The sequence below is a fragment of the Gouania willdenowi genome, chromosome 20 (genome assembly GCF_900634775.1).
Source record: "Gouania willdenowi chromosome 20, fGouWil2.1, whole genome shotgun sequence".
Taxonomy (NCBI): Eukaryota; Metazoa; Chordata; class Actinopteri; order Blenniiformes; family Gobiesocidae; genus Gouania; species Gouania willdenowi.
In genome coordinates, this window is record NC_041063.1 from 2,766,738 (window position 1) to 2,782,096 (window position 15,359).

General features: G+C 38.4%; 1 protein-coding gene across 1 annotated transcript in view; it reads right to left on the bottom strand.

Annotated features, from left to right (window-relative positions):
- odad2 (outer dynein arm docking complex subunit 2) overlaps positions 1-15,359 on the bottom strand; it is a 99,050-nt gene that overhangs the window by 55,948 nt on the left and 27,743 nt on the right. The window lies entirely within an intron of this gene.

The window sequence follows — 15,359 nt, forward strand, 5'->3', positions numbered from 1 at the left end:
AACTCGTTTTGGTGCGGTCTCTTTAAATGCAAATGAGACACTCCATACCCCGCCCCCTCTTCAGGTGACACTCGGTTCAACTCCACCCTGCTCGGCCATTTTTGTAGTTTGATAGAAGAGATACGGCTATGTAGTGGCGCATAAACTTGTTATTCAGAGGTTGTTTACAAAATGTCAACAACGGAATACTTGTCCATCCAGCTTTACATGTTTGAGCCAGAGTCGGACCCAGCGGAGCAAGATGAAAATGAAGATGATGAACCTGCAGAACCCTAACAAGTGAGCTAACACAAGCACCGAGCTAACGCTAGCGCCAAGCTAACGTCACAAAATGCATTTTAATACAGTCTTTTCAAAGACAAAAACGGCAAAATGAAATGACTAATGAAAACTTTAGACTTAAATTAAATCACGTAGGCCATATCATCAAGGATCTAAAACGAGCACACAGCGCTAACATATGAAGTCTGAAGACAGTGCAACTGCTAATGCTAACAAAACAATGACAGGGACGTCTTATCATCACACTTTTTAGCGTTTTTGTACAGCTTACCGAAGTGCTCTGTTCGTCGTCTCCAAAGATAGAAGATATTTAACCCTCAATCAGACAAAGTCTTTCGGCAAATCCTTCTTTATACTGGTGGAGGTTGCAGAAGCAGTCATCCTTGAAGTGCTTCGCGCACACAAAAATGACCTTACCCACAGATGTGGATACATTTCCGTGAAAAATAAAACTCAACCAGGCACTTTGAAAAGGTTCTGATGCTGGGAGACGGTGTAATGAAGCGTGTGGGTTACTACATCCAACAACCCAACATTTTGACTTATCCTCTCGTAACTTCTGCATCCTGGAGCTTGGACTACAAAATAAAAGCGAGAAATAAAAATGGCGGATTGCTCGAAGTGTTGGACCTGGAGTTGATGTACTAATTTGGCAGTTCTGCTGCAAATACTGTGATGTAATAGTTCAAAAAACGTAATAGAGAATAGAAAAATCAAAACAGATTGAAAAATATGAGCAAAACAGAATATAAAGATATCTACGGAGCACCTGAAGAGACTAATTTGATTTTTTCTGTACTTCTAAGCACTCTAAATATACAACAAAATGCATTTAAGGGCTAAAAAAGTGGATTTAGCATGATATGTCCCCTTTAAAGTGTGAGCTGTATATCTCACATAACGTAGTCCAGTTTGTGTGTGCGTGATTGGGGCATGGGCTGTAAAGTCTCCTACCACACTGGTGGAGTAGATCAGAAGCAAATCATTTTTTAAATCCAGGTTCTGAGTAGCTCACCATCGAATATTCAATTTAAAGTGACTCGTTTGTGCACATCACTCGCTTCGTTCCAGTTCAGTTCAACACTGATCGTCATCTGCTGCAGCCCGTTTGTAGGCTTCCCCAATGCTGTCCCTAATTGCTGCTTCGCCATGTTTAAATCACGTGATGGCAACACCGCAACCTATGAAATTTCGCGCTATGGCGCTAAAATAGCGCAAGATTTCAACAGTAGAGTTGACGTCTATCGGGGTTACAGGGTCCCCTCCTAAAATCCATGTACACAAACTCTCGGTACTGGATTAATTGGGCCTGCAGCAGTCCCCTTAAAAACTTCTGTGTATACATCTGTTAAACCTTGAAAAAGAGTTTGCACTACCAATGTCAGTGGGATTCCAAACTCAGTATTTTGTAAAAGATCCGGTTGTCTAAGAGCCGGTTGTTTACTATGTCTGTGACACAACTGAGTATTGAACTGCTTGGACGTTCAGGTATTTTGTCAAGTGTTCCACAGGTTCCTGTTCTTGTTCCCCAGGCAACGTCTCTTCCACAGGTAAAACTGTTTGCGAAACTTAAGCAGATGGACTTTGAGGACCATCTACAGAGGGCATAGGTGCAGGATGAATGAGATGGGGTTCAGCTAGAGATTGGGGATAATGAGATCCAGTGAACTTGAAAACTGTTGGCTGGATTTGAATCTGTGGCAAATCCCATCTGTCATTGTTCTCAATCTCCTCGGGTTCTCCCTCAGAATCCACAGTGATGAAGAGGTCGGTGAAGAGGTGTGGTTTTTTTGGGATTTTGATCACCGGTCGACATTAATGAACAAGGGAGGAGCAAATCCCAATGAAGAGTACAAACTGGGGTATCAGCATTGTTTTCTGGTTGCACGCTGTACACCAGCAGTTCACCAGCACGCCCAACATCCACATAAATGTTTGGTTCCCATGTGTCTAGAAGCTTATGCTTGCCACGCAGCCTGACATTTTGAACTAAAATACGATCTTCCTCCAGACCAAACGGTTTCACGCGTTTATCAGTTTTCGAAGCAAGTTGATAACTTTGTTCAAGTCTGGAGTGCAGATTGGCAACATTTTGCAAATGTGTTTTTGATTGGGGTCCCCTTAACAGCAGCCCAAATGCCAAGTCCACAGGCATCCGTGGTGAACGGCTAAACATCAATTCATATGGTGTGAACTTGGTGACCTCATTTTAAGTGCAATTGTATGCGTGCACGAATGGCTTTACATATTCTTTCCACTGCTGCATTTGTTTCGGCTCGAGCATACCTAGCATTGTTAAAAGTGTTCGATTGAATCTTTCCACAGGGTTTCCCTGGGGATGATAAGGGGTAGTTTGTGTCTTTTTAATACCTGCTAGGTCACATAGCTCTTTAATTCATTTGGAATCAAAATTGGGTCGCTGTCAGTGTGAATGCGTTAAAGAATACCATAATATACAATGACATTTTCCCACAGACGCTTGGCAACTGTGCAAGCTTTCTAATTAGCAGTTGGAAATGCAAGTGCAAATTTGGTGAAAAGATCGGTAAGGACGAGCACATCTCTGGTCTTACTTCGATCCGGTTTGAGTGACAAGAAATCCATACAGATCAACTCAAGAGGACGGACTGCGATAATGTTAACTAATGGTGTAGCTTGTTCTGTTAAAGATTTTCTTTTCACACAACGGTCACAGGTTTATATTTTAGTTTCTTTTTTGATTATTTTTTATTGCGTTTAATTTTAGAAACAAAGACAATGAGGACAAGAACAACACGTCACGTCACAACCACATACATATACACAATTTTGCATGTTGAACCCGTATTTATGTGGAAAAAGTAAAAAAAAAAAAAAAAAAAATAGAATTTATATAGTATTAAATAATACCAATCTAAAGGATTTAAAATATGGGCTAATAATCTCTGTTTTTACACATCAATTTTTGATCAGGTCTGAAACTATACTTTTAAGAATTACTTAATGTCTGAAAGTTGACACGTGGATAAGCCATCTTGACCAGCTCTCCTCAAATATGTCAAATTGATTTCTTATTTTAAATGTGGTTCTTTCCATACTGTATATATTGTAGACCAAACCAATCCACTCATTTATGGTTGGTGCATTTTTTCTAGTCAAGGTCTTCTTACATGCCACTAACAACATCCTTAACAGGTATTTATCACTCTTGGCACAGTTGATTTGTTCCAAATCACATAGGTACATCATCTTAAAAACTGCCTCCAGGACCCCGAGAACACTTTGCCAAAATGGAGCCACAGAGGGACAGCTACAGAAAATATAAAAGTGATTTGCCACAGTCACTCCACACAATCTCCAGCAGGCAGTCTGATTGGAATATTTAATTGTCTGTGCTGGAGTGCAAAAAAAACGAGTCACGTTCTTCCAACTGAATTCTCTCCAGGTGGGAGAACTCGTCATTGACCATTGCTGTCTACAGATTCTGTCCCACGCTTCTAGTGTTATTGTGATACTCTGCTTCCCATCTTGTTTTATTGTTCAGGGTATGATGTTTTTAAATTTTGAATAGCCAAATATAATTTAGATATTACTTTTTGAAAAGGTCCGTCTCTATAGGCTTTTAGGAATATCTCTAATATTTATATTCCTGTTAAGTTATTGTCTTTTAGGAACTTCTTGTAAATAAAATATTGAATTTGTAGATATCTAAAATGATGTTGTTGATGTAAATTAAAATTGTCCTTGAAGACTGCACCTTGATCTAGGGGTGTACAATATGCAGTAAGACCATAATTAGGCCAATTTCTAAACCTGATGTCAAATTTACTGGGTGTAAAGGCTGGATCATATGCGAACCATCTAAAAATTTCAGGTCTAGTTCTTAGTTGGTATCTTTTAATTACTTTGTTCCACATCCTTAAGGAACTACTTATCCAAGGATTATTGGGGTCCGAAAGATGACTGGTTAATGAAGGGTCTCCAATTAATGTGCAAACAGGTATTCCATTTTCCATTGAGCTTTCTATCTCCTTCCATCTGGGTCTATAGCTTGGTTTACACCAGTCAACTAGTGGTCTAATCTGTAATCTGGGCTGCTCTATAGTAGTCTTTAAGACATGGAAGAGCTAGTCCTCCTTTTTCCTGAGGTAGTTGTAAAGTTGTGAATGTTACTCTTGTTTTTTTCCCTGACCATATAAATCGGGAGATAACTTTATCCCATTCTGAAAAAAAAACTGTTCTGGACTTTCAATGGGCATCGATTGGAATAAATTTAGAAGTCTTAGTTGGATTTTAGTTTCAACATCATTTGCCATCTGGGGCCAGAAAAATGTTGAACAGACAAGGTCAAGCGTTCCATCAATTCCCATAAGACCCATGTCGTTATGGAGACTAGTCAGGACCACTGAACGACACTCTATTGGTAAAGCAAGTTGAAATAGAACTTGGTCACCATCCTGTCTCCTCCTGTACAACATTTAGTCTCAGCCATAATGCAAGCGCAGGGAGCTCTTGTTTAACTGTTGGAGGAACTGTGTTTCCAGTTTCCAACTGATGTATAACTTCTCTGACGCAGGGATCATTTTGCTACTTGTCTGTTAAGTCAGAATGGGACAGGGAAGAGACAACTGGTAACCCATGATTAAATTTGTCACAGTAAATAGATGAAACAGCATCAGCAGTAACGGACGTTCATTCTACCAGTGTAATTTGGGCTTGGCTTGGATCTAGCTGGTCACTGGCTGGACCAAAGCATCATCACTGAAAACTATATAATGGCAAATAAAAACATGACTGTAAAATAAAAAATAAAAGACAAAAAAAATGTTTACCTGATTTTGGTTAATATTAGTATGTGACAACAAAGAAACTTTTGTTTAAATGTGTTGGAAGTTTTGCAAGTCAATAATCAGACATTCATTCCTTTCTAAAGAAGTCTTTTCAGTCAAATCCACGGTACTTTTCTGCTCAATGCTTCTTATATATTTGAAAAAAGTAGGCCATCACTACTGTAAAATTGTCCGCGAGGCTTTGCCGATAATGTGTATGATGCAGTTGGTGGAGGAGGCTCATCAGCGAAGTGTTTGATCAAATCCCCCTCACAGAGCAGGGCTCTGACACAGCAGGATAACAGGCACATGTGTTCTCCATATCATGACGCTAACCTAAATGCAAACCATTTGCCCATTAAGAGCAGTGGATCTACTGCTTCCTTTGTCTCGGCCGTTCAGACTCTTCAAAGGAACCTGCATGCGAGCTTCATACCTTGTAAAAACAACAGAATTGGCAATGTTCAGGAATGATAGCAGAGAGAACAGAAAACAGATCATCTGCTTTGATTTCTCCAGCTTTGTTCTTAAAATATTGACTATATTAGACTTTGTCCTATGGTCGATTTCAAGACATTAATTCTAACGTTTGGAATTCAGGTTTTAAGATTAGTTAAAAGTTGTTTGTTATAGCTAGTAAAATAGAAATATTTTCATTTTCTATGAAATGAAACATTTCCTACCTTATTGAATTTACAGCACGGCTTCCTAATTATCATAGCCTCTAATTAAAGGAAAATTGTGAACATTAAATATTTAAGAAGCTCTTTTCTAACTGGTAGTGCTTGGGACTGTACAGTACCTATAAATTAGCTCAGTCTCAGAAAGGTTTGGGACCCCTCCTCTAATATATAATATAATAACATACGCGCTGCTGAGGGAGAAGTTAAGGCAGGCTTTTATTGTTTCATTGTTTTGTTTTCATTTACATGGCCACGCCTCACAAATATTACAGAATATTGATGAATTCTTATTCATTTTTTAAGGACGTTTTTCCATTAATCTAGAAAAGAAAAAGAAGCAATAAATATATCAATCAATCAATCTTTTATTTGTATAGCGCCAAATCATAACCAATGGTATCTCAAGACACTTTACAGTAGAGCAGTCTTAAGGACGGACTCTTCAGTTTATGGATACACACACATGCATATATACGTATATGCACATACATATGTATCCCACACCCAACATGAATTCATCATGGCAGCAAGGAAAACCTTCTGTTAAGCAGCAGGAACCTTGTGTGGATCCCATTCCTATAATGAACAGCCATCCACGTTATGCTGTGTTGGGTGTGTGCAGAGGAAAGGGTGGAGACAGAGTTGTTGAGACTCTGTAACTCCACACTAAGGATCCCACGGACCTGCAAGACAAAAGCCAGAAGGAGTACAGGAGCAAACACACAAGGGAAGAAGCAGAGATAGAGGGAGTGTTTGAGAGAGGAATGGGACCCTCTCCGGTCCCTCTCTAACCTAAATGACCTCTCTCTTAACGCCCTCTCCAACCTCTCTCCAACCGAGCATGCCAGACCCCCCCGGCAGTCTATGCCTATTGCATCTTAACTATGAGCTATGAGCTGGTTCCTAACTAAAAGCTTTACCAAAGAGGAATGTTTTGAGCCTAACCTTAAAGGTAGAGAGGGTGTCTGCTCCCCGAACCGTGGTTGGTAGATGGTTCCAGAGAAGTGGGGCCTGATAACTGAAAGCTCTTCCTCCTATACTACTTTTAGAGACAAATGGAACAACGAGTAGGCCAGCATTTTGAGAGCGTAGTGTTCTGGGGGGATTGTATGGCACTACAAGCTCCTTGAGATAGACTGGTGCCTGTCCATTTAGGGCTTTATAAGTGAGAAGAAGAATCTTGAATTCTATTCTATATTTTATGGGAAGCCAATGCAGAGAGGCTAATACAGGAGTAATGTGATCTCTTCTCCTAGTTTTAGTCAGTACACGTGCTGGAGCATTTTGAACCAGCTGAAGTGTCTTAAGCGACTTGCTCGGGCAGCCTGCTAAAAGAGAGTTACAATAATCCAGTCGAGAGGTAACAAAAGCATGGACTAGTTTTTCGGCGTCGCTCTGAGACAGGATAGATCTGATTTTAGCAATGTTACGGAGATGAAAGAAGGCAGTTCTTGAAGTTTGTTTTATGTGAGAGTTGAAGGATAAATCCTGATCAAATAGAACCCCAAGGTTTCTAACAGTTGTGCTTCGTGCCAGAGTAATGCCATCTAGGGCAGTTAGGCTAGCATAGGTCTCTCTAAGGTGTCGTGGGCCCAGTACAATGACCTCAGTCTTGTCTGAGTTAAGAAGAAGAAAATTTTGGTCCATCCAGGCCCTAATGTCCTTTAGACAGGCCTCAAGTTTAGATAGCTGATTTGTCTCACCTGGCTTCATTGATACATACAGTTGGGTATCATCAGCATAGCAGTGAAAGTTAACAGAGTATTTTCTCATAATATTACCAAGGGGGATCATATAGATACAGAAGAGGATTGGACCTAGCACAGAGCCCTGAGGAACCCCGTAGCTTACTTTAGTGTACACAGAAGACCTATTATTCACATGTACAAACTGGTACCTATCAGATAGGTAGGACTTAAACCAGTTAAGGGCAGTCCCTGTGATTCAAAGTAATTCCTCTAATCTCTCTAGTAGAATATAGTGATCTATAGTGTCAAAAGCTACACTAAGATCTAATAAAACCAGCACTGAGAGTCGTCCTTCATCTGAAGCCCAGAGTAGATCATTAGTTACTTTAACTAAAGCAGTCTCTGTGCTGTGTTGAGCTCTAAAACCTGACTGGAAGTCCTCGAACAGGTTGTTGTTTTGAAGGAAGTCACAGAGCTGAGCCGCCACAACTTTCTCAAGAATCTTTGAAATAAAAGGAAGATTAGATATAGGCCTGTAGTTTGCTAAAGTGCTGGAATCAAGAGTAGGTTTTTTGAGAAGGGGTTTGATTACAGCTACTTTAAAGGACTGTGGCACGTAGCCTATTGATAGGGATATATTTATTGTCTCCAACATAGATGGGCAGACCAGGGGAATAACTTCTTTAAACAGCTTAGTTGGGATCGGATCTGAAAGGCAGGTCGATGGTTTGGAGGATGAAATAATAGAGTTAAGTTCCTGAAGTCCTATATGTGTGAAACAGTTTAGGTTAGGCCTATTTACATTTAATGGTACAGCAGGCCCAGGTGAAGGCAGGTAGTGGCTAATTTTATCTCTAATTTTATGAATTTTATGGTTAAAAAATGTCATAAAGTCCTCACAGCTGAGGGCTAGAGGAATCATGGGCTCAATAGAGCTCTGACTTTGTGTTAGCCTGGCTACAGTGCTGAAAAGGTACCTCGGATTATTTTTATTTTCTTCAATTAGTGAGGAATAGTATGTAGATCGACTATGTCGTAAGGCTGTCATGTATTTACTATGACTTTCTTGCCAGAGTATTCGTGACTCCTCTGTTTTATTGGAGCGCCACATTCTCTCTAATTTACGGGTTGTTTGTTTGAGTGTGTGAGTTTCAGAGCTAAACCACGGAGCTTTCCTCTGACGTTTAATAGTTTTTTCCCTCAATGGGGCAATTGAGTCCAAGGTGGATTTTAGTAGACTAGCAGAGCTATCGACAAGCAGATCCAGTTGAGAGGGGTTATAATTAATATCATAGTTATTTATTGGATGGTGCACTGAGTTTAAGGCAGCAGGAATGGCCTCTTTAAATTTAGCCACAGCACTATTGGACAGATTTCTACTCCTAACTATTTTATTGCACAATGCGAGATCCTCTAGGATAATGTTAAAAGATATTAAAAAGTGATCTGATAGCAGAGGATTTTCAGGGTAGACTTTTAGTTCATTAATATCAAGGCCATATGTTAGAACAAGATCAAGAGTATGATTTAAACGATGAGTAGCTTCATTAATAGTTTGAAAAAAGCCAACTGAGTCTATTAGGGACATAAAGGCTGAGCTCAGGCTATCACTATCTTTGTCCACATGGATATTAAAATCTCCTACTATCAGTATTTTATCAGAACAGAGGACTAAGTTTGATATAAACTCAGAGAATTCTGATAGAAATTCAGAATAAGGGCCTGGAGGACGGTAAATTATCACAAATAAGACTGGCTGGCAGGTTTTTGATTCGGTATGAGATATTTGCATGATAAATCTGATAAATCTGGCATGACAAATCTGCATGATAAATCTGGCAATATGGTGCAAAATGTAAATATTCTACTCTATCTTTATGACTTTATTTTAACTTAGAAAGACCAGATTATTGACTTAATGGATTACGGACAAAATAAATGTGTTATTGTCCTTTGATGATTTACCAAAAAATGAATGAATAAAAAAATGGTAATGCAATGAGAATGATTATGGAACCAAGTGGGTATAGAAAATATGAAAGAGCAAAAAAGAAACAAAGGTAATAATTTGGATTTGTCAATATTATTAGGATGATATTGGTGCCAACATTTTAGAACATTATTCATGGAGGTAGATATGAGAACATGCTCTGCCATAAGGTTCTGTGTGTGACTGGAGTTGCGGTAAGACGATACAGAAGTATTTATTGTTCTCTGCAGGCCAAGCAGACATTAGAACCATGGCTTATTGCTCTTTTTTTTACTTGACAAATTAAAATATCCCTGAACATAAAACTTGATCTCCTATTAGTCCTTGACGCCATAAAAAGAGAAAGCATGCAATCTCAACAACCTAAATATCCAGTTAGCAGTTCAAATTCAAGAACACGATAAGCATTACAAATGCTGTAAATGAATTGAAAGCCATGAAACTGACAGTTTCTCCTGAAATATATAACAACAACTGCCCATTGTGACACCACAAAATCTAAAGTAAAATAAGATGGTACAGGCAGCTGTGCTCAGAACACTGGATAGTTTTTGTGCTGCATTGGCAGAATGGCAGTTAGGGCAGAGCAGGGCAGTAGTACTGTGAGTGCCCAGCAGAGGGAGGGCAGCCTTAATGAGAAGAACCGCATCAATCTTTCATCAATCACACTCATAAAAGCATCTTTAAAGCTGCGAAAGGAGCTGCAATCAGTGTTCATTTTGATTCAGTTTTAGTCACAGTCTTTTGACTGAAATTAAAGATGTTGTCATCAGGACTAATTCAGTTATAGTATCTAGTTTAAAGGGGCAGTAGTATGAAAAAAAAATTCAATTTATAATGGTTTTGCTACAGTGATATGCAATTGTTTAGCCTCATTCAGAGGGCCAAAGTTGAAAAAGTTCTGTTTCCTCCCTCCCTTGTTATTCCACATTTTGTAAAAAGTCAGCTCCAAACGGGTGAGTTGGATTTTTTTTGTGTTGTGACGTCACAAGGCAGAAACTCCTCCTACCATACGTAAAAATGTGAGAATGTGAGCTCTTCCCTCTCAAACCACCTCACAGGTAAAACAAACACTGGTTTATTATAGAATATACATTATTGTCATAAAGCTAAATACACACATTGTGTTCTCTGCATTTAACCCCTCCCTGAGGAGCTGTGGGCACCCATGGTGGAGCACCCAGGGAGCAGTAAGGGTTAATATAAGGGACTGATTAACAACCCACAGTGATGGACCAGGGAGATTAGAACCAGTTACCTTACAAGTGTGCTCCCTTAACCACCTTTATCTACAGATAATATATTATTGTTCAGTATATAGATTATTCAAAGCGCAGCGTGATTGCTCACAATCAGTTCCATTTTTAGCAGCCGTTACATCGCCTTTGACATGAGCTGACATGTTTGTGACCCAATGTGACGCAGCGGTTGGACAAAACAATATATCACAATATATAACAATATCACCTTAAATGGTTATATATATATATATATATATATATATATATATATATATATATATATATATATATATATATATACACACACACTATTCCTGTGGTCAGAATAGGTGCGAATGACAAGAAAGCAGCGTAGCAGCTTAACACAGTGTTTGAAACAGCTGACTGACTCCACTGCTACTGTGATAAACACACACCCCGGAGCAGCATTTGTCGGACTCAATCACAATAGCCACTTAAATATCCATATGTTTTACTGTAATGAGCAGTATTTTTGGCTGAAAACAATAACAAGAGTGTGTGGATAGCAAAAGACAATTGCTATGGTGATCAGCTGTGACTTTTCAGAGGCTAAAAGTCCAGAAAACAGGCAAGTTTGGGAAAATAAACCTCAAATACTACATTGCTGGGATTCTTAGATTAATGGGAGATGGGTTGAAATTGGCATTTTACTGGACCTTTAAGTTGACTAAATCTGTTACAGATATAGTCAACTAAAATCTGAAGCATAAGAGTTTATCCTTAAAAAAAGATTCAAATACCTTTTATACCATTTTAGCAGGACAACTCACAAGGATGGGGAAAGAAAAGGAACAACAGGAAAATCTCAAATCTGCATCATCAGACCACTGCTGAAGAGAAGATCATGTCGTGGACTAGGACAACACAACAATAAATGAGACAGAAGGAAACAAACACAAATGCTGGTTCATAGAAGCCATCCAGATCAGGAGGCGGAGCTTCAATATCAACAGAGATGAGGGAACATTGTTACTCTCCCACTCCTGGGACAAAAGGGGGCGTGGCCAGCCTGACAGAACTGTCAAGTTGGCCACGCCCAGAATTAACTCATAAGAGCACATGAAAGCAATCAGCAGACGCCTCTGAGGGAGACTGGCAGTTGGCAGTCAAAACATCTCAGGAGATCAAAGTAAATTTCCTGGGGAAAAAATGTCTGAATTAATGAAACCAAACATTATTCTAAAAAGAAAACAAAATGAACTCCCTGGAAATGATTCAGTTATAGTCTAGTTTTAGTCAACTAACAGACATTAAGATTTTAGTCGACTAAATCTGTTTCAGATAGTCGACTAAAATCTGAAGATTTTAAAGATTCAAATACCGTTCATCAATCTAACGTATGTGGGATGGTAAATACGATTTGATGTGATCAATGCGTGAAACCACATGGGCCGTCATGCGTTCGCAAATACAATTGGATCACTGACAGTATACCGCCTTGTCCCGCCTTCCACGCAACAAAAAACAAATGTAGTTCTGATTGGATTTCGTCCCATATAAACTTTATAGTTTTTATTAGTTGACAAAATGATCAATTTATTTTGATATAGTTTTCATTTACATGTATTTGTTTTTGTTTTTTTTAAATCAGTCGTAGTCTAGTCATTGTCACTTAAAAAATGTGGTCGACAAAAACTATGACGTAAATTGAGTCAACAAAATTAACACTGGCAGCAATAAGTGTTACTTTTATTATTAAAGCTTGGAAAGAATAAAAAAAATGTCATTGTTCAATGTGGGAAATACATTAAAATAATGACAATAATCATTTCAGAAATATTTACTTACATTTTCCAGTAGTCAAAATACAAATGACTGACACACTTGACTATTACAGTGTTTAGATCCAAAGGCTAAAATAACTGTCAACATCTGGTTTCATTTGCAGTAATTTAAACACGGAGGAATCTCCCAAATGATTACATTATTTTTGGCTTCAGTAACAAATTCACCTTGTGAAACTCTTTAATAATATTTTCTTCTAAATAGTAAAGTCATCCTCTGGTCTCTTTAGCAAAGTTGATCCCTATTTTTCTCATAGTCTACAGCTGTAAATATATCTGTTTTAAAGGCTGGAAAATAGACTCAATCATGCTACGGCTCTTTTTTCCATGTCACAATCAGTGTTCACACCGACACAAACACACAACCTTAGCAGTATCTGTAATGTACATACACTTGTATATACGTATGTCCATTCACACTGGTATGAAAGCAAACACATACGTAGCTTAGGTAAATACTACACAAATATCATTAAAACACAAAACAGAACATCCATGTGTCACTTTAGGAAAGTGTTAAACTGGCTTCAAACGGCTGTCTATGTGGTGAAACAGGAGGGGGAAATATCTCCTACTAAAATAAAACAGATATTTAACTTGGCTCGTGCTATGTTACAGCGTCTGATGGTAATGATATTATAAAATGACTACTGGACAAACCCCATAAATAACCAGGCTGTGTGGTTTCCAGACAGATAGATAGCTGGTTACTGGAGTTCTACGTCTTGTAGAGGAACACACACACACACACACACACACACACACACACACACACACACACTGTCTGTCTTCGTCTTGAAAATCTACAAACTAATAAGGCATTTTCTTTTCTTTGAATCTTCATATCATTTACATCTCTTTTTTCCCCTCTGGAGTAGTGTAACAGCCAGATTTAAGTAAGCAAATTTCTCTCTTTCTTTCTTTCTTTCTTTTAGGAAGCCAAAAATACCATCAGTTATTTAAAAAAGAACATTTTTCAGAGCCAAGAAGCTAAATCAGAAACATCAGGAAAGCCCATACTGTGTAAAAAATATCAAATTATATAATATTATGCCCTGAAACAACATTAACTCCTTTATTTTCTTTTAACTGAAACTGAGTTGAGGGTATTTTAACGGCTGGATGAAGTGGGATGGATTTTCCAATGTGCAACAAAACAGATACTTGTCATATTAAAAAATATATATTCATATAACTTGTCTGGGAGATAGAGTCCAGATTAATAAATAATAAGGGTGCTAAAATGAGGTAGGGTAATGAAGTCAAGTGGTCAGAGGTATTGCCAACCAGTCTGGGTCAGCCATGTGTCTGTCCTCCTTTCTTTTCCTTCCATGTTTTGACACATTAATATTCACCATATGCCCTGTCAGGCCTATCACAGGCGCACGCTTCATTTTTATGCCTCTGCGGTGTGGGTAAACAGTGCATATAGCTGCTGCCATTAGACGGCTTTTCCCCCCGCGCCTTGGCTCGCACGCGCACCAAAACAGGCATGTGTCAGAAACCAAGAATCCTTGGACTCAGCCAACCACTTCAATGAGCATCCTCCAACAAAGCTCGGCTGCAAATGCATGCAACCTCTACTTTATTTTCTCTGACATCAAGTCTGAGTGTGCGTCGACATGAAGGAAACAGAATGGAGAGGGAAGATTAAGCCATAAAGAAATTGATATCAGAAGTTTTTTTTGCCCATCCAACACAAAATACATAATACATGTCCACATTTTTATCTTCTTTAAAGCAGAAGTTCTCAACCTCGGGGTCGCCAAATGCCTTCAAAAAACTAGGAATGTTTTTTGAACAATTTCAGCCCATTTTTGCTTATTTTGATCCTTTTTTTTGCAACTACACCAAACTTGTCATATTTCAACCTTTTAACATTTTAATACATTTTCCTTGCCATGTTTTTGCTTCTTTTAATGCATTTTTACTACATTATTCCCAGTTCTGCCACTTCTCCATCAAATTTCAATGCCTTTTCTTCACATTTTTTCTACTTCCAATAGATTTTTGGCAGTACTAAACCTTTTCCACCACTTTTCCCACTTCATGTTGAATATGTTGACCCATTATTGTCTCTTTGCACCATACAGTATCTCATGCTTATTTTTGCCAATTTAAAAACATTTACGATTTGTCATGCCCATTATTTGCCAGTTTAAACTAATTGTTCCTACTTTTAAATTATATTACTCAAACCCCCCCTCCCCCCATTTTTCAGCCATTATTGACATTTTGAACCCTTTTTACCACTTGTTCTGTCTGTTTTTGGCCACTCTAATTTGGAACTTCTAACCAATTTCTGGGCTTGTAATCAGAGGGTCACCGGTACGAATCTCACCCGGCCAAGTCCCTTAACCCCAATCCAACTGCTCCCCGGGCGCCTGTATTTGGCAGCCCACTGCGACCCCTCAGGAAAATGGGTAAAATATAGAGAATATTTTAACTAAGGTGATTAATAAAGGTTACATTATGATATATCGTGATACTAGACAATACGATATACATCACAAAATATTGCTATATCAATGATTACAAATTTCACCAAGTACAAAATTATATGAAATACAGGTTATTTTATTTTTTCAAACTATGTGAGAAAAAGCAAATGGTAAATAACTGTAATTCAAGCACCAAAATCCAAAACCAAGGGGCATGTTTATCTGTCAAATTACATTTTTCAAGATACTGATTCTGTTAAAGTTCTAAAAAACAAAAAAGTAACCACATACGTCTATAAAAGTGACCAGTTTTAGAATCAACTTCCAAGCTGCATTGAGGGGTGAGATATTTTAATAAGGTCTGATGTGGTTCACTGACACCTAGTGATAGAGCATTTATGTGCAATGCATATGTTAGTTA